Below are 26,232 nucleotides of genomic sequence, written 5' to 3'. Positions count from 1 at the left end.
CACCCATCTCAAAAACAGTATTTGAAAAGTCTACAAACCTCTTTGTGGCAAGCTAAAGATAACAGCAAATGAAAAATACTGTTTGGGGTAATTAGTGCTTTTTCAAAAGAAGCATATCCAGTTGAGGGTGCAGGAGGCAAAAACAAATTCATGGTTTTACTATATATTTTGTAGTTTCTTCAAGTGACAAAATGATCAAAAATACAGACAACTCTGTCATAAAATGATACTACTTCACCTAATCAAAAAGGTCTCCTTTCCAAATCTTGCTCCGGCATTTCTTTGTGGTCAAAAGGTTTTGGTATTAGTATTAATATTAATATTTAAATGTCAAGTATGTGAGAACACATTTCCTGTGCTATCTAAAGTATTTGGAACAATTTTCAGTGAAGCAGTAATATTGCTCCTGACTTGCAATTCCAACAACCCTGACTGGAAAAAGCAGCTCTTAAAACATCTGTATAAAATTTATTTTGTGTGTACCTTTATAATACTGCTCCTCTTTCACCTTGAAACAGTTTATTCTAGTTCCCAGCTGCAAGACATATTTATTCTTTTCATAGAGTGCTATTCATACTGGGATATCAGTTGCATTTAGAGTGCTTAAGGTGATATATTTGTTTCATATTCACACTACATTTGATAGCCATTTTAACCATCAGGTCCCTGTATGTTTTATGGAAAAGCAGTTATTTGTTGCAATTTCTTCATTATTATTATTTCCCCCCCCCAAAAAAACCATACTCAATTTTAACATTTTACTAAGATGGTACACAACAGATATGGTTATCTATGTAGTCCTTTTAAATTAAGTTCTCATGCTTAGTTAGAGCTGTTATTTTTATTACATGTGGGTGTCTTAATAGTAATGTGCTGTGATTGTATAGCTGAGAGCCTGCTTTCTCCTACAAATCTATACAAGCTTTCAATACAGCAGCATAAATAGTATGCGATGAATCAAAAATACACAAATGGGAGTTTCGGCTCTCTGTATTCTGCTGTAGTCTGGTAAATGTGTTTTGACAATGGACCACATTTTTATGTTTGTTTTGTATTTTGCACTCTAGCATCACAGGATTGTACAGTTGGAAGGGACCCCGAGGGTCATCTAGTCCAACCCCCTGAAATGCAGAAATCTCAGCTAAAGCATCCATGACAGCTGGCCATCTAACCTCTGCCTAAAAACCTCCCAGGAAGTAGAATCCACCACCTCCCAAGGGAGGCCTTCCACTGTCCAACAGCTCTTACTATCAGAAAGTTCTTTCTGATGTTTAGTTGGAATCTCCTTTCTTGAAACTTGAAGCCATAGCTTCAGGTCCTACCCTCCAGAGCAGGAGAAACAAGATCACACTGTCTTCCATGTGACAGCCCTTTAGATGTTGCATCTCCTCTCACTCTCCTCTTCTTCAGGCTCAACATACCTAACGCCCTCAACAGTTTCTGATAAGGCTTGGTCACCCTCCTCTGCACACAATTCAGCTTGTCAATTTATTTCTTAAACTGTGGTGCCTAGAACTGGATACATTGTAGCAGAGTACATTTCCTTTCACAGAAATCATTGACTTGTCAAGTTTAATCTCTTCTATCCCTGCATAAATATCAGATCAAAATCTTAAAAGACCACGCCTCACATGTCATGTCTCTTCCTCTACAAACAAGCGTAACAAAATGCCTTCATGAGTTCAGCAGTATTCTTTCCACAGGCAGTGAACTTGCATGTAATGTGAAATAATATTTTAAGGTACTATCCCAGAATATGCTGCACAATCTCGAACAATACTGCGGGTCAGGTGGTGATATATAACAATCCAGGCCTTTGTTTCACTTCTGTCTATGACCTGACTACATACTTGAACAAATAAGCTAACATGCATACAGTGCACTTACATGTTTTGTAGACATACACTTCCTTTTGCATAGAGAACCTTATGGTTGTAAAACCTATACAGACAAGTAGTCAGAAGGGAGTTTATATCTGAAACAAACAAACCAAAGGAACAGAAATGGCCCTAAAATAGTATTTAGACAGGGGGAGGCGGAGCAGAGAAATAATAAAAAAAATTAATGTAAGGAATGCAACATTGCTCATGTCAGGGCTGCTGTTGGGAAACCGCCCTGATGCTGCCCCCGCACCCACATCAGGCAGATCTGAGCCCCCACTTGCCCCAATGTTGCCACCAGCCCCACCACCGCAACATCGCCTGTGGCTGTGCCCACAGCACAGAAGCAGCAGTGAGGGCACAATGGCAGTGGCACAGTGGTGGCATCATGGGAGAAGCCTTGGCAGGGCTGGCAGTGGCACAATGGCAGCGGTCAGATTTGCCACCAGTGGCAAATGGTTTCACTGTGCCTTATTGATGGGCTGCCCCGGCTCATGTGGCAGGACTTCACCGCCTTGTCTTCAATCAGTGCACCTGCAAAATCTGCTCCAAAGGATCCTCCAGTGTCCTGGGGCAGACTATGAGGGCCTGCAGAGGGCTGCTGGGGGAAGAACAGGTTGCCCCCGCTGCAAAAGCAGACAGCCTCCTTGGATGCAAGCAAGACCTATGCCAGCAGCCTAAACACCTGGAGAAATAGAAGGCTTGGGTTTAAGTCAGCGACTTGCCTATTGCAAATAACCGCAGCTGTCCCTAACCAAGCTACTGAGAGTCAAACAGGAAAAAAGCATTTGTGTGTATTCAAATCCCAATGGTCAGAGGCAATTTGTAACAGATTGAAAAAAGGGTGGACTTTCCCCCCTCATAATGTTCTTCTAGATGTGTGTTTGCAAAGTAAACACGCAACTGGGACACTCTAGATGGGAAAAAGCAGTTTGGGAGACCTAAAATTGAGGAGGCAGCTGAAAGGGAAATGTTTAAGCACATCCCATACACCCCACTGTTTCCCTACAGGGTTATGTTGACCTGATGCTGCTTTGCAGTAAGGAAATACATCTGCATGTAACATAGACCATAAGCAGCAAAGCACCCCTGCCTGTGGCTCCTTCTACTGCTTTCTACTGCATTTTCTAGGTTGGAAAGAAAAGAAAGCACTTTGACAGACCTGTTCTTTGCTAGTCTTCTGACTGCTACCACTTAGGAATTCCTTCCAATTTATTTACTATGGGGAACAGTGTCCAATTTGGGTCACCACACCTCAAGGCAAATAAAAAAAAATTGGGGGTGGGGGGTGGGGAGAGAGGGCAGTCCTGGAAGGCAACAAAAATGGTAAGAAAACAGCAAACAGAACTTGGGTGCACTTACAGGCATACACACAGTGAATGCAGGGGTGGGAAGCAGAACAAGACAAACGTGAGACATATCTGGGATGGAATAAGGCCGCAGTTTGATTGACTGATTAAAGAGAAACAAGTTTGGCATAGCCACAGAACATGGATCCAATGATCAAGCAGCCCAAGTTCTGGTCGATACACCGTCATACCAAAAGGGGAATGTCTAATGTTTAGGGTCCACTATAGCATGAACTGATGTGGGTGGCGCTGTGGGTTAAACCACAGAGCCTAGGACTTGCTAATCAGAAGGCCGGCGGTTCGAATCCCCACAACGGGGTGAGCTCCCGTTGCTCGGTCCCTGCTCCTGCCAACCTAGCAGTTCGAAAGCACGTCAAAGTGCAAGTAGAAAAATAGGTACCGCTCCGGCAGGGAGGTAAACGGCGTTTCCGTGTGCTGCTCTGGTTCGCCAGAAGCAGCTTTGTCATGCTGGCCACATGACCAGCTGTATGCCAGCTCCCTCGGCCAATAAAGCAAGATGAGCGCCGCAACCCCAGAGTCGGTCATGACTGGACCTAATGGTCAGGGGTCCCTTTACCTTTACCTATGGAATGAACTATTTTCAGGGGAACCCTTAGAGACAACATGGTAGGGGGCACTATGCCCATCAGCCCCCAAGCTGGCCTTCTGGTCAGACAGCACCGTCCTCCATGTTCCCATAAAGAGAACTCCCCTTGAGATGGGGCCGGGTGTCTTTCTGAAACATCCCTTCTATGGATCCAGCCCAGTGCCCCTTCTGCCCTTACAAAGCTGTGACATAGGATAAATGCAGCATTACAATTTTGCTATGGGGTAGGCAAAAACAAGCAAGTCATGTACTATGGCCATTCCATCAGTTAGTTTAAAAAATCCTGCCTGGTCCTGTGGGTGAGGGTAAGCATGTCTGGGCCCCTTAATAAACCCTAGGAGCAGACCTGAGCAGAAGTCCTCACTCAGATCTGCTTTACAGGCTCCACTCATGTAAGTTGGAGTGTGCGGGGTAAGTCTGCTGTTTGTCCCCCAATGCCATGAGCAGCTGAAAATCGTGGCTCTGTTTTCCTTTGGACGTCACCAAAGCTGGGAAGTGAGGGGGGGGGTCTTGTTGTCTGGGCAGACCAGGACCTCCATGCACCCTGCCCAGGCTTGCGACTCATGGAGGTCATTTTGATTCTGCCAACACAGAGGCTTGACTTAACCACCAGAGGTGCACTCCATTGGAGAGAGAGAGAGAGAGAGAGAGAGAGAGAGAGAGAGAGAGAGAGAGATATGGATGGATGCCAACAACAAGGATATGAACTATAGTCTTTTGACAAGGGTACAGGCTTTGGGGAGTATTCTCACTTCTGTCAGGGAGTTAATGTCCCTTCCAGCTCTCAATTATGTAACAAACATCTTCCAAACATTTTCATAATACCTGGGACAAAACTATTGAAAAAGACCATTTGTCAAGGAAACAGGTCACCAGAATAAAATACAAAAGTGAGAAAAGGCTTGTGCTATTTAAATATCATAAACACTTTGCTAACCACTCGCAGATGGAAATACAGACGCTTTTGCCAGATGCCCATCTTCAAAAACTTTGCTCAATTTTCCGTTATTTTGAAGACGCAATAAAGCCTGTTTGCTGATTAAAAGGACACTGGCTTTGAGAGAGAATCTAGTGATATGGTAACTAATGTTTTTTTAAAACCTTAAGTATTTTCCAGCATTACACCCATTGGCCGGGCCAAGGTCTTATTTCTTCCTCCCCAGAGAAAACATATAATACAGGCAATAAGTGAAACCAAAACAAAGTGCTATCAAATGCAGAATGCAAACAAACTGGGAAAGGATCTTTTCCTCCAGTAATTTCTATCTTGCAGTAATTGTGTGCAGTAATTGCGGCAACCAATTTTGAGAATGACTTTTTAAATGTATGAGAAATCCTTGCTATTTTGACAGGTGCAATTTACAAGTGCAAAATTATTTACACCATTTCTTCCCTTCTTACCCTCGCCATGACCCTGAGAACTAGAAAACTATTTTCCATTTTACTGAAGGGAAACTAAGGCCACACAAGAGTGACCTTACTGCAAGCTGCCAGTGGTTGAACTGAAGTTGCTCAGGTTTAGCACAAAGATGCCAGCTTCTGCATCATGTTATCCTGGGCTTTTAAATGCAGAATTTGCAAACAAGTCTTACTGAAATCAATTAATAATTTCCCTGAAAAAGCATTTTTGTTAACTCCTTTGTTTTTGTGCATTTTGGTTTAAATGGAAAAGTGAACGCTAAACAGGCAAGAAGATGCAATCCAGCATTGTCCTATACTATGAACCATTAGGACACTGTAGAGCATTTCAGACCAGGCAAAAATGCCACCAACCAGAAAAAGCAACAAGCCTGAGTTTGGAAATCACAAGGCTGATTCTTGCTGCATCCAGATCTTTCTGCCGTCTGCTGAGTTCCCTGAACTGTCAAGCCTCACTGTATTCTGCCATGTTCCTCCACTGTGCAACATGTGAGTTAGGGACTCCCCCATCCCCTGCATACATTGTCTGCTATTTAGCCACTGGGATGTAATTCAGCAAGTACTCAGATGCTTCATGTCCTTGGTGCTAACTGTAGCCCAACTGCACATGTTAAAATAGCAACCAATTTTTCTCTGTTTTTGATTTTGCATTAATATTCCACTTTTCCTCCAAGAAGTTCAAGGTGATGTACATGCTTGGCTCCCCCTTCTGATGTTAAGCCTAACAACCACCCAGTGAGGTTAAGCTAAGAGGCAGTGATTGCCCTAAGGCCTGGCAATGACTACACTAAGGTCCAATGCCCTCCTGTTCTTGTGTCAGCAGCGATGGGGAAAACCTCTGGTCCATGGGCCTAATTATGCCCATCAGGCCATTTTGGCAAAGCCAGACTCATCTGCCCTACACCTGATGCCATAAATTATGTCAGATGTGGGGCAGGGAAAAGTGGCAGCTCGGCCAAGAGAAGAGATTTCACATCAGAGAAACCATCACCTACCAGAATAACCCCTCTGAGTTTGGCAGTCACATGATCCAGGAGAACCAATCCTACGCCTCTGCCTGTCACATAGCTCTAATGCCTATACACCCTCAGTCTGGAAAACATCAGAAAGAAGCAACTAGGATACCTGTAGCTGCTTCCAGATTTTTCTGCTGCCTGGTTCCACTCCTCCCCCCCAAGCAGCTGGTTGTCAGGGTGTGAAGAGAGCCCAGAACAGCCAAAATACCAACAATCAGCTGGGAATGGCAACATTGGAGAGTTTTCAAGGTTCTCTAGTGCAGCCAAGGGGGCTGGAGAAAAATTTGTATTCAACTGGAGGGAGTATGTTAAATGCAACCTGCTTACTCTGAGAAGAAAATGCTCTGGTTTTAGGAACATTTCCCCCCTTCAAAAGGACTAACTGTCAATCAGCTGGTCAGTGGTCCCAGGGAACCTCTTTGAAGACGCATTCCTAGAACCAATCAGATGATTGGCTCTGGTAGCAGGTCTTCAAAGGGGGCTGCTTTAAGCACTCATGAATAACTTTGCACTTTGAATAACAAGTGTGAATGATCTCATGTCCATCACCTGGCATCATAATAAGTCCACCTGTCAAAGTTGGACCATGAGGGTATGTGGGGGAGATAAGGACCTGGTCCATAGGCTGGATCCAGTTCTCCACCCGTTACACAGGGAGTACCACAAACTACTGCTGCCTCTGCCTCTTTCAACATCCATGCTATAGCTGGTCCATGGTCCATGTTTTTTCATAGGAAAGCCTATTGTTGCTGCTTCTGGAATAAGAGCCACTGCTCAGAACACTTGGCCACCATGAGTTGCTTCCCACCCACCAGCTAAGTTTTAACCAATTAGGTTTCGAACTTCCAAATTGCTAGTGAATTAAACACATGACTTGCTGATGTGGTAGTGAGACAGAATGCATGTTGTTGTTGTTGTTGTTGCTGCTGCTGCTGTTGTTTTAAAAAACACTTATACTGTAAAAGACATGTTGTACTTAGCAGCCACAGAAGTGGAACAAAAAAGAAAACTGGAACAGAAAGAAAAGAAAAGAAAAAGTCTGGAAGGATGTGCAACATTTTAAAAATCCCAGCAAGTTTCAGAGGAATGTGTACGTGCAAATATAAAAAGCTTTTCCCATGAGTAAAGTGGGAGTGGCAAGGTTCCTGGAATGAAAGACGAATCGTATGAAATGCAGACTTGGAACTCCTTTATTGCTAATAAGGAAAGCAAGCAGTTACAGTTCTGCAGAAATGCTGACAGCTTTACAAATCCTTCAGTTAACCCAGGGCCACAGACGAGGTCATGTATATGTGCACGTACTTGCACCACACTACGAAAGTAATGACCCTGAAAAAAGCAGAATTTGTTCATCATGTCTGTATACAGTGTCCATATCAGCAAGGGAAAGTAAGTTATTAGCAATTAGATATCTAGTGTGGAAAAGGGGAGGACAGGATAAGATACGACCTTATGTTTCACCCAATCCCTTCTTCGAATAGTTTTGCCAAGTTAAACAGAAATATCCTCCATATTAGTGGCCCAGAGAGAAGAAAAGATACTCATCATTATCAGAGAATAAATTATTTTCAATTCACCAAGCATAACAGCGGTTAATTGGTTTTGCCTACAAACCAGCACAGCCCTGACTCCCAGCAGAGATCTTGGCTCAAGTGGAGGTTTGCCATTCCAACAACCCCACCTCACTTTACAAGCATGGTTCCTTATAACTCACCAGTGTGAACCTGCAGTAATTCATCTAGCTTCTGCATTTAACTTCTGCCTATGAGCGTATTATTTTTTTAAAAAAAGATATACAAAACACATTAAGAAAAATAAGGAGCATAAGGCTCTGGTAGGTACAACATATGCAATGCAAAACTACTTGTTAGAATACTCGTGCAAGCAAAAGCTATTTTAAAAAGCTCTAAGCACTTTCCAGTATGCCTGGCTGTTATAAATGTTGGTGAAGTGTCACTTGGTTTGCATCTCTCCCATTCCTTTTCTCCTAAATAACATTCCACACAAGCTGTATTTTTGACAAGGGAGTATATTGTCTGGCTCTGTTTAATATAAGAAAAATGCTTTTTCTATGTCTATTTCTGTTATTAAAAACATATTCATGACTTCAACTTAATATACACAGTGCTATCTGGAGGGAAACGTAATACAAGCCAATCATTTTAATTTAATTATCCTGCACTTTTCTGAAACACACCAAAGATGCACAGTATAGCTTACGCCACAAGAGAGCTGGAGACACACAAAAGAAAGTTGCTTGCCCTGTTCTAGAAACTCCAGAGCTCTGTATGTTCACTACTTACTTTGATACTGGGGAATATTTTGGTTATCAAAAGCACAAAATTTATTGTGCACAGCCATTATGTTTCTGTAAACTACATCTGGTTAACATTTTTGCACAAGCTCTTGAATCGCAAAGGCCTCATAACCATCGCTGTCTGCCTGTGTTTCATTTTTTAACTCCTGCCAGGAGTGCATGCACAACTAAGCAGCACAGCCACAGGCTACCCAAATAGCACTTGTGCCAATAAAAAAGCCCCCACCAGAAATAATGTTTGTGTTGATGGTACTTCTCCCTTACCCACCATAAATGCTTCCATGAGCATGGTTACACCAAATTGTTTCATGCATCCAGGTTGGTGGTTGCCTAAAAACAGACCATTTATGCGGAATCTGTGTTAACTGGGTTTCAGTTTAGATCACTAGGTTAGTCTTAAGAATTCAGAAAAAATATCAGTTACCATCTGTGCTGTACACTTCTGATCTGTCAAATGATGCAATGCGGTATAAGCCAACTCACAGAATATGCTTCTTGTCTGTATTGAGTAGTCAAACTATTTCTGATCAAGAAAAATGTAAAAACCCATCTTTCTTTTTTTAGCCAATCACCACATCTGTACTTCTTTTTCACAGGAAAGCACTGCAAAAACATACCAGATTATTATTTTTTAACTGTCTTGGCAAATAGTCATAAAAATGCTGAACTCATGTTCTCTGCTCTGCTTGCATGCAATAAGAGACCCTGAAAACCATGATTCACTCCTCAAGCAGAAATGAATCTGACTGGCCATAACTGTCAGGAATGAGGAGAGAAATGTAAGGACCAAAGGATAAAGCACTGCTGAAAACTACAAAATGCTGGAGTAAGTAATATTTTATAATGATCTAACACAAAGCAACCAAAATGTCGCAAAAACATCCCAGTTTTCCAACTATTCAAGGGCAGAGAAACAAGAGAGATGGGAATGTGCACACAGATGGGTGCAACGCTACAATTATTGCACCATTTTTATTTCTAAAATGTACAAGCATTGCGACTGCTTTTAGCAGAATCAACTCTGAAGATCAATGGGGTGACAGATGTCACAGCCAGATCGCCCTCACATCCTTACGTACTGAATTTTACATGGCACCTATTTAACACACAGGCAAAACAGAAAACAAAATCCATAGTGCCAGCTTTGATTTAAGAGACGGGGCACTCATTAATAGCATTATTCACTGTTATCAACTGTTTACTTGCCTTCCACCAGTTTCAGTATTCTCAAGGCATGACTAAACAGCATAAAAACACATAGCATGATATCCCCAGATCCATTCAGAAGCTTCTGAAGCTCAGATTAAAGGCAGTCTGCTCAACAACCCCATCACTATTAAGTAACTCATCAGAAAATAAAGAGGGAATTATCAAATGGGAATTGAGAAGTAATTATTTCTCTGAAGGAGAGGACACTCCACTTCTAAGAGGAGGGGCTTCTCCTTAGCCACATGTGAGAACTAGAGCCTCCTAATCAGAAAATAAAATACTGTATATGATCAGATGTGCACCATTTTTAACTAGAAAAGGCATATTTAGAATAAGCTTTAGATTCAGTTGTATGAAATAATCCAACACAGTGTGTTACCATGCAGAATTTCCCCTAGGTCCAGTCTACCCACAGCAGAAACCACTACATCTAAATTCTTAACATTTCTAGCTCTGTTTCTATCGTGGATACCTTCCCAGAATTTGAATCCAGGGGGGCATTAATATGACCTCCACAGCACACGTTTATGGGCATGACAGAATATCATTCACATAATCAGGTCACTGGATCATTCATACGGACCTTATGAAGAATCTCAAATTATCAAGGGCCTATCCACTTTATGAGTGGCGGGTAAACTCCAGTCACTCCTGGATTAAGCATATTATCTGAAATCATTTCAAATCACAGGCCCAGGCTTGGGATAGAAACTGCCTTGGGTTGCTCATTTCACTACTGTAACAACAACAACAACAACAACAACAACAACAACAACAACAACAACAACAACAACAACAACAACAACAGGGGTTAGGGGTTTATCTCTATGCCATAACTAAGCCTAGACCCTATAGGTAAGAACCCAGATCTTGGCTACTAGATTTCCAGAAGTGGGTAATTGAAATATAGGGGCACAAGAAGGTGAGAGTGAAGATGTAATTAATTGCAGCCAGGACTGTGATACTCAACAGAAATGTGCATATGCAAATATGTCACTGTGATCAGCAATGTGTGGCAGCTATGCAGGAGGACAGTTTGATGGTAGTGATTATTGGAAAAGGAGGTGAAAATATAACTTACAGTATCATAATGCTCTTATACAAATCTTTGATGCAGCCAGAACTGGAATACTGTTTGGTTCTGATCATACCATTTCATAAACCTTGCTGAAGAGTTGAAAGAAGGGCAGAAAATGGCAAGCAAAATGATTAGGGGGCTGCAATAAAGAAATGTTACGATGTTTAGGACTTTTAGTTCAGGAAGAAGTTGAGTGCGGGTGGGAGGGGAAAGATTTGTTAAAGGTTTATAAAACTATGCAGGATGAAGAAGAAGTGGGTGGAGATAAGTTATTCTTCTAATATAATAGTAGAATTTGGTGTCATCTAATGAAACCAATTGGAAGTGGATTCAGGACAGACTAAAGAAAGTAATTTACATAACACATTACAGAATTCAAAGCCTAAATATGTGGTGATGGGCATTAGACAAATTAATGCAGGATTGCTCTGTCAATGGCTACTAGTCATTATGGCTTTATGGAATATGCATTTTTAGGGGAAGCGTGCCAGTGAAAACTAGTTGCTGGAAGGCAACCATGATGGAGGGCTACTGCATTCCTGATTCCTAGTTGTAGGCTTCCAAAAGGCATCTGGTTGGCTATGGCAGGAAACAGAAAAGTGGACCTTTTGATCTGATCTGACAGGTTTCTTCTTAGGTTGTTAAATTACAATGCTGTAACAGACATAAAACTAAAACAAATATTAAACAAGTACCTGGGATAAAATGGCCTTCACTTCTAAAACAAAGACTCAAAATACCTGGAGAACAGTCAGTCAATTATTTTATCTAAGTGCGTTAATTTTACTTTTCAAAATCACAAAGTGTAGGGAAACATATAAACCACATCTAGCCTCTAAAGGCTTTGAATTCGTAAAATAAATATAAGGTTCTCAAATATGTCCCAATTGTTAAACCATTCATGATCAGGAATTGAGTTAATGAAGTACAATATTTCAACAAACAAGAGCCATCACTGTCAGTCAGTTCTTCACTCCCAACTACTGCATTTATTCTTATAATTCAGCAGGAAACTCATTAAAAAACACACACCTCTAATTACGATCTATTTACACAGAAGTCAAATTTGAATTTGATTCTTCTGATACTTTCAGGTCTATTTTTAAAAAAATCAAAATTGTTTTCCTCCTTCCCCCTTCAGGTTCCTATATTGTACATTGAAAGTAAAAGACATTAACAAAACATTGCTGCTAAGGACAACAAATGCTGCTCTCCAACAGACAGCAGGGGGCACTGATATCTTCCCCACAATTGCAAAAATAAAAATAAAAAAAAACACTATTTTAAATATATATTCTCTAACTCACCATACATACATTTAACAACTCCATGAAAACAAGCTGCATTGGTAAATATTTACAAAAAGAAAGCAATAGCTACAAAACCAAGTCAACTAAATTATACAATATAATTTGTTAGGCATTACACGTTGCCAAAATGCCCAGTATCTCACACAGAATCTTCTTTGAACAACAAGTGTAAAGCAAAGCACTAAGCCATTTGCCTAAATCATCATCATCAACTACATCAACTTTCCTCCAAGCTCAAAGCACCATCCAATATTCTTTCCTCTCCTGCTTATCCTCACAGCCACCCAGTGGCATAGGTTAGGATGAGAAAGTGACTAGCCCACAGTCAAGTAGGGATGTGAACCTAGGTCCCCTCACTTCTAATGACTACGTTATAGTGGTTCTAAATGAGAAGTCATGCGTACTCTTGGAACTATAACATCGGCTGTAATTTTTCCAGTCCAGGTTTCACAAATCTTACACAACATTGGGAAAAAGATATACCTATACCTTTATACAGCAGCCCAGGGAGCAGGCTTATAATAGTTACTGATCTACTTGACTGAAAATAAATAAAAGCACAAGTTCCTTCATTGTAGATCAAGTGTTCTACAATAGTCAGTAGAGCAGGAGGTGGCTACAGTTGTTTGTCCCAAATGACCCCATTGTCCCATGGCCAACCCTCTGAGAGTCAAATACCAATGCTGAGTTTGGCGAAACTGAGTGTGGCCACCCTACACCCTGCACTCTCACAAGTTTGCACACACACAAGCAGACAGATCATGACCAGGGTGGGGGGGTTTAGCATCCCCATCACAACATTAGGCTCCGCCCTCCCTGGCACTGTCTAGATTTTTTTTTAATTGCCAGCAAATTAAAATCAGTGGGGTCATGAAAGGACCAGAAAAAGTTGCTCTGGAGACTACATCAATCCCTCAAACTGGGAGTGAGGTACATCTGTAGTGGATCTTGTGAACTCAGATGTTAGTTCATAAACGCACGACGGAGTAAATAATGACTATAGAATTTGAGCTTAAGAAAATCAACTCCAAAAAGTACTTAATATAGCCATACAGGCCCTTCATGCATGAAAAGAATTCAAGATGTTCAGTACTCACCACACCACTCAGTTAATGAAGGGAGCAGGCAGGGGTGAGGGTGAGAAAGAAGAGGTTTCTGGATCAATTGCCCTTAAACAGGCGAGCTTCAGCGGTGAAGCTGTCAGTGCCTACTGTCTGTTCAGCATAAACATACACAGTCCCATTTCAGCAGTTTCCTCTCAGGGTACTCTCAAACTACAGTGGTACCTTGGGTTACATACGCTTCAGGTTACACACTCCGCTAACCCAGAAATAGTGCTTCAGGTTAAGCACTTTGCTTCAGGATGAGAACAGAAATCGGGCGGCGGCGGCACAGCGGCAGTGGGAGGCCCCATTAGCTAAAGTGATGCTTCAGGTTCAGAACAGTTTCAGGTTAAGAACAGACCTCCAGAACGAATTAAGTACCACTGTACGTTCTATGCAGAGTAAACCCAATGAAATTAATATTTACATGATTTATTTCATTGGGTCTACATTACAGTGGTACCTCAGGTTAAGTACTTAATTCGTTCTGGAGGTGAGTTCTTAACCTGAAACTGTTCTTAACCTGAAGCACCACTTTAGCTAATGGGGCCTCCCGCTGCTGCCGTAGCACGATTTCTTTTCTCATCCTGAAGCAAAGTTCTTAACCTGAGGTAATATTTCTGGGTTAGCGGAGTCTGTAACCTGAAGCGTATGTAACCTGAAGCATATGTAACCTGAAGTACCACTGTATTAATTTACATGCCTATTAATGTCAATGGGTCTACTCTGAGTAGAACTAAATTGGGCAATCTTCATTGTTCCATTAAAAAAAAAAAATCATGCTCTGTGCACTTTTCATCTGACTAGATCAGAGCTTTGCAAAGTTTGCAAGAATTATTATAGACTACCCAGAATGGTACAGGGCAGTACTATATTCTTGTCAGGCTTATGTAAAAGAATTAACAAACAAACATGAATGTGCCTAGATATGCAATTCCAAGTCCACCCACCTTCTCCTTAGAAAAGCCACCATTACCACTGATGGGTTTGCCCACAATATTCAACTATCCCCTGCAAAATGTTCTCTTAATGTTTACAATATTGGTTTAAGATGCAGGAAATGGAAATACTAAATGCTGTAATACATTTCAAACAATGAACTGCAGGCTTTCACAAGTCACTTAGGCTTGATTAATATTAGGAAGGAAAAAAAATTTCTATTAAATATGAGGCTTCTCTACGCCAGACATCGTAACAAACAAAAACACTGCCACGACAATTAAACACAAATATGTAGTGCTCCAAGCTGCAGCAAGCAGTGTAGTAGTGCAAACTGTAAAATCCCAGCTGGCACTGTCAACTGATTGGGGAGTTGAGAGGGGATGTGCGAAAATTCACACTGAGTTTTTATGGAAGCCTATGGGAACCTGAACCAATAGCACTGCCCTCCTGTGCACACTGCTATAGGTATCCACACAAGAGCAGCATTATAGCCTACCTGCAGTGTGCAACACAGGGGTATCCCAGTCACCCCCAGGAGCACAGCAGTGATAAGCAACTGGCAAGCGCAGTTTATGTCAAAAACACACTGCTGCTGGCTCCGAATAAACATTAACACTACTACAGCACAGCTTATCCCACCTGATGATCTGTTATTCATTGTGCAATTTTCCTTCCTAAAACAACAAAGTGTATTAACGTGAAAGTATCAAAGTGTTTTGTCTGGCATTAATCATTCAGAAAGAGTAATGCTCCTAAGTGGCATGATTTAAATACACCTCCTCCATTCCAGCTACATACCGTGGACCGTAAAGTGCATGTCTTTACATGCAGCTGGTTGTTGAAATGACTCTCCTTTAAAGAGCAACACCCCAGCTCACAGCCACAATAAAATGTAAATTATGCACTGTGTAATTCAGCAAGACATTCTGCATATTTTAAAAAGCTCTTCCAGTGATAGCTTTATCAGATTTTCACAAGATGACTACTATAGTCATGGGTTTATACAAGTTCTTCGCACTTCACCACTTTGAATTGCTTCGCACCATTCTAATTTTTGAATTTTGCTTATGTTAGTTAAACCATATTAAAACAGTAATAGCTGTGGAAGAGAGGTACTTCAGTCAACAGTATCTGATATTGTGATATTATAAACCAAAAATATAAAATTATATTCTTAAAGCAAAGTCGTTAGAAGACAAAAATAGGAAGCTGGAATCATTCTGAGGGTGTGATATTAATACAACTTAAAAGCCAGTAAAATGCAAACAAGAGTTTTGTTATTTATGCTCCACCTGATACAGGTCAAAATGCTGCTAATTTTTTCACTCATATTCAGTATTTGTGGTTGATCAGGTTTCTAGTTTAATTTTAAGGTCAGCACTAGTACAGAGGGTGATTTTAAACTCAACCTCCAGGAGATGAACTAACAAGCAATTTAAAACATGAAATTAAACCGTTAGGTTTATACATTTTAAAAGAAATTTCCTTCCCTCCCCCCCATCAGAACAAATGACACTACCACTTATAGCAGAAATCAATGGCAACAACAAAATCATAAAGGGTGAATTTTGCTTGGAAGAATCAGAAAGTGGGAGGAAATATTAAAGATTTCAGATGCTACAGTTCGTGTGCAACTCCCAGGACTGAGTAGTAAAAAATATTTTATATACAAAAATCATATGAATAGGAGGTATATAAAAAGTTAACTATGTCCACCTCAGTATAAGGTTATCTATAAGATATGTGTGGCACATTAACATAAGATATTTAAGATTTTTAATTCTCACCTTATTTACATAGCACCTTTCAAAGTTGAAGATATATACTGTGGTGTTGGATCTCTTATCAATGAGGCTGAAGAAACTCAGAGCTTAGATTGTTGTTGTGGCTGTTGATCCAAAAACTGAAGAGAAGGGAGGGAAAAAACAGTTGTTAATTCACCCACTCATGAATAAAGTGCAAGGACACTTCTAGCAAAAATCTGAAGCCTGTTTTTGACTGTGCAGAATAACTTTTACCTGATGAAATGTGCTGCAGAAAATGTACGCCACTGTAAATATAACAGTCTTAAAGTGCCACAAGATTCTGCTATATTTGCTGCAAGAGGCTAACACTGCAACTTGCCCTCTGGAAATTGAACTGACAGGGTTTTTTGTTGCTTAAAAATGGGGCCTAGACGTTTGTTCAAAAAGGAATCCGAACATATTTTTGGAAAACAGCTTTCTGTCTCTTGGAAAGGATACTGGATTCAGTAAAACTTTTCAGACACCAACCTTAGAGAGCAAATACCTAAGTTTTCTAACGAAGAGTTGCATAAATTTGCTTGAAAGCCAGATTCCACAAAACCTTACGATTTAAGACTCCTAAAGCCAAATGAAAATAAAAATGAATCATACACAGAACTCTAGATTCATTTTTAATTTCCTAACTTTTACATCACTCCTGTTTTTAGAAGCATTACAGGCTGTCTTTTTTGCACATTTTATTTTATTTAGCCTGATTTTAATTACATTTTAACACAGCTCTCTCTTTCTAGCTATAAAGCCTTGATGATATGGTACAGCACAAAACAATGAACGTCCTGCAAGTCAGAATGTAACCCAGTGGGAGAGCAGACGACAGTCAGATGTATGTCTACTAAAAGAATGCAGTAAAGTACCACAGAAGCTATACACGAGCATTCACAAAGTTTTCGCAATGTTTCAAATGCAGCACTGGTTATCTACTTTGGAACAGGCTGAACCGTGGCGTGTGAAAACCCCTGTTCAATGAACTATTACCAGAAAATAAGCATTTTGGAGATACAAAACGCTCAGATATGTCAACACATGGTGATGAATTGTATTGGCATGGCATAAGAACAGCCTATATTGTCAGATGCCACACAGCAATGGCATGCAAACCTGTGGAGAGTGCAGAATTAGGCAGAGAGGGCACAGCAGATACAAATGCAGGGACAATTCACCTACACATTCTCTTTAAGGCATTTTGGCCATCACACAGTCAGCTGCGTTGACATATTTTTACCTGCCTAGTATCTGTTAGCATCCAGTCATGGATCAAAAATGACAAGCAGCCCAAGAGGACTTGTACCAGCTGCATGATGGTACTGCAGTTACAGCACAATACCAGCTAAAGGACTAGGATGGGGCAGTGTCTCATCTTACAGAACAAGGAATGTAGAAGCCACCCCTTTAAAACAAAGAAAGTGTCAGAAAACAAGTCACAAACAAGTGGATTTGTACTGTATACCATATATATTTTTAAGTTCTCTATACATATTAATATTATTTTTAAAATAACCCATACACCCACTTATCTCAAAATATAATTAACACACCCAATAGGAGAGCAATTATTAAGTAATAAAATGTCATTATACATTAAAAGGTTTACTTCTCTGTTGGGATGCACAAGCTTTCAGATGAAACCCCCTTAGGGAGGGTTACAAGGGATCAAATCATGCAGAACAATCCAACACTTTCACAACTGTACAACCCCTTGTTTAGAATTAAGTATACAAGTCTTTTTGTCCATCTACATTCTAAAATATAGACCACTGCTGTTGATCAGAGGTCTGACAAAGGAGAAAAACCCATCAGATGGCTGGGATGCCACCACCAAGAATTCCCTGGCCTACACCAAGTTCTGGACAACTGGATTTTTATTGGTGATGGCGGATCTCAACTCACAGGCAGGAGAGTGTATGGCGAGGTCCTCTTTCATGCAATTATCAGAAAATTGCATGAAATAAATTATATTTCAGAAAATTATATGAAATAAATTGCATTAATTATCAGAGCAGGAAGCAGGTATGTTCCTTTTTCTACCACACTATTTTGCAAGACACACACCACTCATGTTTCCCTGGACAGGAAAAGGAAGAGCTAAACTTTTTCTTGTTGAAATTGTGGGTCTATCAACCCATACACACCTCCATATCTTACACACAAGATGGGAAGACTGTGGCCTTTCGATTTCCATCAGCCGAAGCCAGCATGGCCAGTAGTCGCGAATGATTGGATTTATGTTCAGTAAGTTCTGGAAAGCCATAGGTTCCTCACCTCTGCCTTACACCCCTCATTTCTCTGCTTAATTTGGATGAATTTCATATGGAACCTTCTACAAAATGTTTGCCTGTGGAAGCCCCATTTAAATAAATTCTGGGCAAAAGAAATGTGCTGATAATTGCTGTTTCTTGGTGGAATTACATTGGAAAAGATCCAATGGATCATTTAATCACTATGACCTTTTTCTTTGTAAAAAAAAAAAAGTGGAATTAATGCCACCAATATCAATTTTAAAAGATACTCACATTAGATAGTATCTAAATTGATACTGGGGAGCATGAGTAAAAAAATCTGTGAGTTTTACAAACTCCCATGAAAAGGTCTGCATGTGTTAAAAATGTTTTAAACACTTGTTTTTAAACCATTTTTTATAATTTTAATATTTCTTGCAACCTGCTTAGAGGTTTTATTACAATCAATCAGTAAAGTATACACATTTTGTTATTTAATGAAATAACATTGTGGTTTCACATGTAAAAGTTTATTATCTTAAATGAAACAAAATATGAATTTAGAATGGCATTTTTCCATGTCATATTCCAGACATATCAATGTAATGTTGATACTGTGTATTTTGACACATAGATAAAAGCAGCCCAAAAGCTGTAACTGGAAAGGGTTTGGCGTTGTTGTTGTTTACAATTTAAATATCACAGTAAATCTCCCTTTGGGGATAATAAAGTATTCCCAGCTTATCTCTGTCACAGTATGGTGGTGGAGTTTCTATACAAATCACATTTGTCCCCAATAAAAGGCCCAGCCTACAGCACAATCCTATACTGATCTACTTAGAAGACGGCCCTAGTCATTGATGATTGCTCCCAGGTAAGTGGGCACAGTATAGTAGCCTGCCTGTTATTTGAACTAAATTGCACAAATTGCATTTAAACACTTAATCACTCAACAGCTCATAAGGCCAGTGAAGAACTCAAGAAAATGCTCAACATGTCCCACAGACAGAGCCTCTTACCGAATTATGCTTCGCAGCTAGTAAATATTTCAGACAACATTCACTATTATGGCAGCAAAGGAAAGGAAAAGTGAGGTCTGCTCTTGCTCCCACCGACACCAAAGTAAGTATTGCCTCTGGCTGTCAGCAAGCAAAGAACTAGATCATGTGTCACATTTCACAAGATAGCTTGTTCTACTGTAAAATACATTTGATGTGATTTAAAAAGTAAGTTGGGGAGCGGTTTTACATAATATCCTTTAAAATAAAAGCCCTTTTGGTTAATGTTTCCATAATGAGCTCCAGGGGGGAAACATGCAATTGGCTTTCCAGACATCTCAAGCACACATCTAAAGCATTCCTGGAAGCACATAAAGCCTCGCATTATAAACAAATCAGCATACAACAAGATGTACCAATACTCCCATTATGCAATACAGAGACTCACATTCTGTGCCATTAATTCTATACGGCTGTTTCACTTTCCATACTACATTCTTGTCCGCCTTCTGTTTTCGGTCTAGTGGCTCGGACACACTGGCCCAAAACAAAAATTGAAGAGAAGGTGGTGCAGACTGGAAACTACATGCAGCTTTCCTTTATAGCACTGCCCAGGCTGGCTGGCTGCATGAAAGATTTGGGCCTTCTCAGTGTGAGAAACTGCTCCCAAAAGCCAATCAGATGAGGCTTGGCAGACAAAGTGAAACCTGCCAGTTCAGCTGCACTCCATCAGAGACTATGAACATATTTGTAGTACATGAGCTAAAATACTGGGGGGAAAGGTACCACATTACAAATATTTCCAATCTCAGAACTATTAATGGTTTAAATTACTTGGATGTTTTGTTTTGATTTTTCCCCCCATTTTATCTCTGAACGATTTGTTTGATGACACAGTAATTCAACTTTTGAGTGTGGTAAAATTTGTCTGTTAAATATATCCTGGAAATGGCAATGTGAAAATATAAACCATTTTCAATACTGAAGTATTTTAAATGGATCAACAGTAAAAGGCCTTTGCTGCTTCCTCCATTTAATGTTATGATTAAAAATGTGAAACTAAATTTTAAACAAAAAAACCACTGACCAATTACCTAAGCACTAACAATAAAATAATTTGGAGTTCAAGTTGGTTTTATTTTCTCTAAACTTTTTCTCGAGAGGACATTGGAAATATCCCATAACAAAATGAAGTCCCATTCGTGCCAGTGCATTTAGCACTAACCTTAATTTATTAAGTTCTGTCATTCTGAGTTGCAAACTTGCAAACTAACAAAAACAAAACCCCAGTCTCTTCAGCTTCTAAATACTTTCCAAGCTTTACATGCAACTCTTGCCTTTAAAATAGCTCAACACTCAACCAAAAGCACCAGACTGCAATAGAAATGTTTCAATATAAATTCTGAAGCAGCTTTAAGAAGCACAAATATTTCCTGGCTCACTTAACACCACACACCCATGTTATCTTTATGCAAATTTCATTGTCTATCTAACCAAAATGTATTTGTGGGAAAATGAACTGACATGATTCAGGATTAACTTCCTTACGTTTTTGGGGATTAAAAACAAAGACTAGAAGCATGTTATCAAAAACAATTAATTACTTTTAAGACTATGCATTATTGTCAAACTTGGTGAAAATTTCAGAAACTGGGATGTAAAAGTCAGTCATATAACAGCATGGCCAGAAGACTCATTCCAGGAAACAGCAAGTTCATACTTCTGCACCTTTTTTGTTTTTTAGGACTGGAACCCCTTATGTTCCTGCAGTACTTGGATGCTTTGAACAGTTTAGACATAGTTGTGATGCAAAGGTGCATAGCTTTTTACAGATGCACACAAGGTACAACCATTCATACAATAAAGATATGATCAACATGTTACACATATGATCAACATATGTCTCAAAAGCAGGTAGGAAATCGATTTCAGTGTGAGGGCCAGATTCCTTTAGTCCCTAAAAGATCTAGTTTAAATCCTTAAAAAAGAGGGTTTTATGGGCAGGAGGGAAGAGTTCATGATAGAGAAGATAAAAAATTGAAAACACAATTTATTAGCAATTTAATCTCACGTTTTAAAGAAAATCCTGTTCTTGCTGTTTTCAAATAACAATTGTCACATTTTTAGTTGTCATTTCAAGCACTCTTGGATGGCCCACTAAACAGAAGATGTCACAGAGGGTTTCTTACTTGGAAAATACCAAACTTCACACACAGACAGCAACTGTGGTTGCTTCTCCACGTTTTTAAAAGGTAATAGGGCATGCTATCTATCATAAACAGGCCCTTTAGCTAACCTATTACAGCTGCAAAGGGAACTAGCTGCCCCATACACCTCCCAAAGTTGATAGAGGAAAAGGCCCCCACCATCCAGAATTTTACAGGGCAGGAGGTGGAGCAACAAGACGATTTCTCTCTCTGACATTATTTTCACTACTAAAAAGTGTTAGCAAACATCTCAAATAATTACTAACCATCTACAGAAAAGCTTAAGAACTGCAACTTCTGACTCAAAGTACAAACTGCTACTGATATGACAGAAGTGCTGTTACGTGCAGCAGCAACTGACACCTTCCATTTCAAATCACATGCAAATTATGTAAATCAAATGCAAAAAAAAAAAGCTGCATCACACAAAACACACAGCTTAACAAGTTGCTCATCCCTGCAGTAAAGGCACCATTTGAGGTATCCCAGTCACTAGCAAAAAACGCACCTGAATGGACGATGAATACTGTCTGTTACCATGGCAGCCCGATCTAATTACATGACTGATCAGGGCTAGAGTGAGTGCACTGAAAACCTACACCATTGACATGTCTCTACATGATCACTCGCGCACGCACGCACACACACACACACACACACACAGAGAGAGCAAGCTGTAGAAAATCTATCAGTTTTTTGTCCTGCGTTACACAAGTGATGAGAGTAATGCCGTCTATTTAACCAAACTGACCTGTAATTTTTTTTAAGGAAAGATAAAAATGACAGCCTCGTATGAAAATGTATGCTTCTTAGTTGCTCAAAATAACTCTAGCAATACAGCCTCTCTTTCTCTTTCAATTATCTCTTCCTCATTCATAACCCCTGTTCCTGAGAGCAATAAAACTAGGCTGTCCTCACCAGCCAGACAAACAAATCCACATTCACAGGAAATCTGAATTTGCTGTTAAGTGTTTCATCAGAAACTGAAACAGGACTGCCTAAAATGTCAGCAAAGTAACTGTCTATATTCAAACATATGTAACTAACTCTTAGCTGCATAAAATATATAACAGGAACCACTAAATATTTAATTACCTGTATTGTGAAATATTTTCTATCCATATTGAAAGATAAGAGGATCCACAAACTCAAGGGATGCATCTGCACAACTGCATGTGTATGCGAGTGCATAAACAGATAATTGTGCAAAGCAGTATTTTGCATAACATGTCAAGTTGTGGGCTTCTGCTCCCCTCCAATTGTACCATGGATTCAGAATCACAGGGGAGAAATATTATTTTGGAAGAGTCCCTATTGCATACCATACGGTAAACAAAATAAAAATAGCTTGTTCTTGTTGTCCACATAGTGTGGCATTATATAACAAGCTTTGAATTTGCTCTTTTCTATCATTGCTCTCTCATAATTTTACCTGCTTTTTTTTTAAAAAAAAACCCCAAACATATTCAATACTGCCTTTTTAATGTTGTTTTCCTTGCTCGTATACCAGTAGCTGCCAACGTATCTAGAAAAAAACCTCAACTGCTTCTTAAGAGAAATACAATTAGGCAGGCAGATTATTCATGCTTTGAAAAAATTAAAGCGAGCTTAACTTTTTTTAAAAATGCATATTTTTGAACGAGACGGAGAGGGCAGCAGGGCACTGGAGGCATGTAACAAATTGCAAACAGTGTCAGGCTTCAGAAATCTATCCCCCCCCTCCCTCCCCAATTTAAAAAGGGGAATCTTGCCATGTCCAGAGATGAACCCATCCGTTCCTGGAAACCAGAAAGAATCTCGAGAGAAACCTCTTGGAGAAACTGGACTGTGCGTATTTTCTTTGCCGGGAAAGCCTGGAGGAAGGCGAGAGGAAAACAGCAGGAGCTGCCTTTTGGAGGATGGTGTCAAGGTGAAGAGAAGGGGGAGCGCAGGCCTCCCCGTCCAAAGGACCCCCTACCTCCTCTCCGGGTGCCCGGCAGTGGCCTTCACTCACTCAGCGACTCCTGCCTGAAGTGCCCGGAGGAGTCTGCAGCCGACCTGGGCCCTGAATGTAGGAGCATAGTGGAAGAGGAGCTGCTGCTGCTGCTGCTGCTTGCTGCTGCCGCTGCCGGGCACATCCCAGTCCCAGCGCCGCCGCCGCCTCCTCCGCCTCCGCCTCCTCGCTTCATTCACCCCTCCGGCAACCACCCAGCCCCGTACTACACAGTGCAACGAGGACCGGCCCTCCCTACTATGAAGCCAGGCGGCGGTGGCGGGGGGAGAGGAGAGGAGAGGGAGGGCGCGCAATGCTCCGCTCGCCCACAGCAGCTGAGCCGGCCTTCAGGAGCGGCGGCGGCGGCGGCGGCGGCGGCAAGAGGGGACGCAGCTCCAGCCAGACAGCGGCGGCGGAGGAGGGCGTTGCTTCGGGACACACAAAACCCAGGCCCTGTGTGAACTCGGCGCACTCGCCCTCGGCCGGGCTCTCTCGCCAGCGCCTCTCAGGGCGCAGCAAACGCAGAGGCAGGCGCGCACAGCTGACACCAGTGCACACGCAGGCAAATACACTCGAGGGGAGCGAGAAAAGCAAGCCGAATACCGGCGAGGAGAGGGGGAAGGGAAGGGAAGAACACTTCTTTCGGTTTCTTTGCTTGCATAAGCGGGGGTGGGGGGGGCATTTCTCGCATATACACCGACTCCAGCCAGCGGCACCATACCCTCCTCCTCCCCACACCGGCCCGCCTCTCGCTTCCTGGCCTGGCTTCCCCTTCCTCCTACACCTCCAGCCTCCTCGGCACGGGATGGGGGGGAAGATGCGGGGACCGGGCTCGAGCAAAGGGAGATACTTTCAGGGTGACAGCGCACCGCAGTCCCTCCTGTCCCCCTCTTCCAACAGCGTATCTCTTGTGTCGGTGTGTTTTTCCTCGCCGCCGCCACCCCCCCCGCCCCCAAGCTGGAAATCTCTGGAGGTTTGCAATCGAGGAGGGGTCAGGGGAGTGGAGAAAGAGAAGCGAAAGCAGAGGATGGTCTTTTTTCCTTTAAAAAGCCACTTACTGTAAAGTGTCAGTGGGGTTGGAGAACGGGACGGACCAAAAAAAAAAAAAAAAGAGGACTCACAATATCTTGCCAGCTGATCGCAAGGGCTTGGGGATTTTGTAATATTGAAAAAGGAGGAAAAAACACAACAACAGCACTGTGCTATTTCTCTCCTCCCGCGCTGTGACACAGATGTCTCCTCACCAACTGTAGTAGAAATGATGTCTGCGGTATAGAAGCTCGCTCCTCTCTTCTCCAGTATGTAAATGTGTAATAGAAGCCAAATATGGAGCAGTTGGCTGCCTCTGCATCAGCTCAAGGATCCTACTTCATGCAAAGGGGAGGAGGAGGAGGAGAAGCGGGGGGGGGGGGAGGAGAAGGAGGCAACACTTTGTCAGGCGGCCAAGAGAGCCACACAGATTATTGCATACGCACAACAGAGCCCGGCCAAACCAGCCTTAACCCTTTCCAGGGTTTCGTCTCAGCTTCCAGGAAGGGATTTGGATTTTTGTTTTCACTACAATGTACCTTGGAGGTTATCTCCTCTCTTCACCACACCACTCCTCGCAGATGCCAAATTATGTGCACAAACAAATCTTGTGCCACTCTACATTTTTTCAGTTCTGGAATCTCAAAGCTCTTTGGTTCCACTAACAGATGCGAGGGAACGATTGAAGTCCTTTCCAGATGTTTCAAAAGAAACTGGACTTTTAAAAAAATTAGTCTTACAGCCTGATCCTATGCATCTTTACTCAGAAATCTCATTGAGTTCAACAGGCCTTGCTTCTAATTAAGTTGTCAGGAGCCCGTTCTATACTCAAGCTAGGTCTGAAGGAGAGCTCACTCTCTAATCAAGTTTTAAAAAGAAGAGCAGAACACATTTTAAGTGTTTGCAAACCAGCAGAAGCATCAAGGGAGAGATTTAGTCACATGCCATTAGTGATATCAGAGGCACACAATAGGTGCCCACACCACATACACACAAGAAAACAACAACACTACACTTCATTGCTGTGATTGACATGCTTTGTAGGGGAAGAATAAAAATTTCCCAGCAAAATGTTTATGTTTGACCTATGGGGAAATGTGGTATTTGTTCCCATAATAAAGAGCTTCCTTGAGGAAAGACAACAAATGAGAAACAACGGCACATCTATTGATGCATAAGGTGATTTCCCCCCTTCAAATAAAAAAATGGTATAGAGGTGAAATAATAATAATAATAATAATAATAATAATAATAAATTGGAGAAGGCCCTAATGATAAAGGGGGGGGGGAGTTGAAGCCTATTGCCCCTTCTAAATTACAATGCAACTGGGAGGAAGCCCCTCAAGTTTTTTCTGTTACCGAAAGAGGTGGGGGGGGATACCACCTTGGCAGCTAACGATAGCAACACTTTAGGGCTACAAAGCTATTTTAAAGTTACTTATTCTATTGCACTGCCATCATTTAAAATTAAGCCTTAACCAAGAGCCAGGGATGAGAACCAACTCCCTGTGGTGAACTAAGGGAATGACTGTCAATTAGCATTTTTCTGTTACAAACCTGAGGCACTCTATTCAAGCCCACTGACAAAATGCTTTTTAAAAAAAGATATCGGAGCCTTGTAGTCATTACAAAAGGATGGGCAGCTTGATGTACAGCCTTATGCAATAACTGTCAGGGAGGAAATGTATGGTGCTGACCACCAAAGTTGTATAACATAGCAAAATTTGCTCGTAATCCTGTTTTTGACATTTTTCCCATTCCCCTGGGCAGCCAGT

General features: G+C 41.2%; 1 protein-coding gene across 40 annotated transcripts in view; it reads right to left on the bottom strand.

Annotated features, from left to right (window-relative positions):
* Positions 1 to 26,232, bottom strand: part of ATXN1 (ataxin 1) — a 309,255-nt gene that overhangs the window by 181,502 nt on the left and 101,521 nt on the right. For 7 of the 40 annotated variants that reach the window (XM_083623789.1, XM_083623790.1, XM_083623797.1 and 4 more), the window contains exons 1-2: positions 23,414 to 23,974; positions 16,018 to 16,133 (exon numbers count right to left, since the gene is read on the bottom strand). The gene's annotated coding sequence lies outside the window, so the exon portion shown is untranslated. Of the gene's footprint in view, positions 1 to 16,017; positions 16,134 to 19,697; positions 19,831 to 23,207; positions 24,085 to 24,144; positions 24,368 to 24,486; positions 24,822 to 26,232 lie in introns of those variants that run through there. The other 33 variants (XM_083623798.1, XM_083623794.1, XM_083623803.1 and 30 more) reach the window with 18 other exon arrangements.

Source organism: Podarcis filfolensis, assembly GCF_964270895.1.
Source record: "Podarcis filfolensis genome assembly, chromosome: 7".
NCBI lineage: Eukaryota > Metazoa > Chordata > Lepidosauria > Squamata > Lacertidae > Podarcis > Podarcis filfolensis.
The sequence above is the reverse complement of the archived record's forward strand: the minus strand, read 5'-3'. Positions and strand labels throughout refer to the sequence as shown.